Source organism: Cottoperca gobio, chromosome 7 (assembly GCF_900634415.1).
Source record: "Cottoperca gobio chromosome 7, fCotGob3.1, whole genome shotgun sequence".
Classification (NCBI taxonomy): domain Eukaryota; kingdom Metazoa; phylum Chordata; class Actinopteri; order Perciformes; family Bovichtidae; genus Cottoperca; species Cottoperca gobio.
Genome location: NC_041361.1, coordinates 21,473,765 through 21,475,726, shown reverse-complemented (window position 1 = coordinate 21,475,726; position 1,962 = coordinate 21,473,765).

Sequence of the window (1,962 nt, the reverse complement as noted above, 5' to 3'; positions counted from 1 at the left end):
GCACTGAATGTAAAACGAGCACAATATTGAATGTAAGACACATTAGGTACACTTCTCCTTTAAGGTAAACAGGTCTACAACCATCTTCTCAACGCTGCTCTCCAAGGGGCGTGACCGCACCAACGTGGACCAATGAGGAGAATGTTACATCCGTTTAGCCATATGTTTAAGAGACTTTGTTAACACTTCTTGCAGTAATAAGTGTCCTCAGCTGAGAATATTTTCCATGTTTGACTTATCATATTAATAAATATATCGATTTAACTAGAAGTTTTTGTTTTGATTCGACATTCAAACTCCGATTTCTTCAACTTTTCCTCAACATGACCAACGTATAGTCTATGTGTACGTCCAGTATATGTTTATGTATGTATGTATGTAAGTAGGTTTGTATGTATGTATTTATGTATGTATGTATGGAAGTAGGTTTGTATGTATGTATGTATGTATGTATGTATGTATGTATGTATGTATGTATGTATGTATGTATGTAGGTTTGTATGTATGTATGTATGTAAGTAGGTTTATGTATGTATGTATGTATGTATGTATGTATGTATGTATGTATGTATGTATGTATGTATGTATGTATGTATGTATGATGTATGTTGTATGTATGTATATATGTATGTATGTATGTAAGTAGGTTTATGTATGTATGTATGTATGTATGTATGTATGTAAGTAGGTTTGTATGTATGTATGTATGTATGTATGTAAGTAGGTTTGTATGTATGTATGTAAGTAGGTTTGTATGTGTATGTATGTATGTATGTATGTAGGTTTGTATGTATGTATGTATGTAAGTAGGTTTGTATGTATGTATGTATGTATGTATGTATGTATGTAGGTTTGTATGTATGTATGTAAGTAGGTTTGTATGTATGTATGTATGTATGTATGTATGTATGTATGTAAGTAGGTTTGTATGTATGTATGTATGTATGTATGTATGTATGTATGTATGTATGTATGTATGTATGTATGTATGTATGTATGTAAGTAGGTTTGTATGTATGTATGTATGTATGTATGTATGTATGTATGTATGTAGGTTTGTATGTATGTATGTATGTATGTATGTATGTATGTATGTATGTATGTATGTATGTATGTAAGTAGGTTTGTATGTATGTATGTATGTATGTATGTAAGTAGGTTTGTATGTATGTATGTATGTATGTATGTATGTATGTATGTATGTATGTATGTATGTATGTATGTAAGTAGGTTTGTATGTATGTATGTATGTATGTATGTATGTAAGTAGGTTTGTATGTATGTATGTATGTATGTATGTAAGTAGGTTTGTATGTATGTATGTATGTATGTATGTATGTATGTATGTATGTATGTATGTATGTATGTATGTATGTATGTATGTATGTATGTATGTGTGTGTATGTATGTATGTATGTATGTATGTGTGTGTATGTATGTATGTATGTATGTATGTTTGTATGTATGTATGTATGTATGTATGTAAGTAGGTTTGTATGTATGTATGTATGTATAGGTGTATGTATGTATGTATGTATGTATGTAAGTAGGTTTGTATGTATGTATGTATGTATGTATGTATGTGTATGTATGTATGTATGTATGTATGTAAGTAGGTTTGTATGTATGTATGTATGTATGTAAGTAGGTTTGTATGTATGTATGTATGTATGTATGTAGGTTTGTATGTATGTATGTATGTATGTATGTATGTAAGTAGGTTTGTATGTATGTATGTATGTAAGTAGGTTTGTATGTATGTATGTATGTAAGTAGGTTTGTATGTATGCATGTATGTATGTAAGTAGGTTTGTATGTATGTATGTAAGTAGGTTTGTATGTATGTATGTAAGTAGGTTTGTATGTATGTATGTATGTAGGTTTGTATGTATGTATGTATGTATGTATGTATGTATGTATGTAGGTTTGTATGTATGTATGTAAGTAGGTTTGTATGTATGT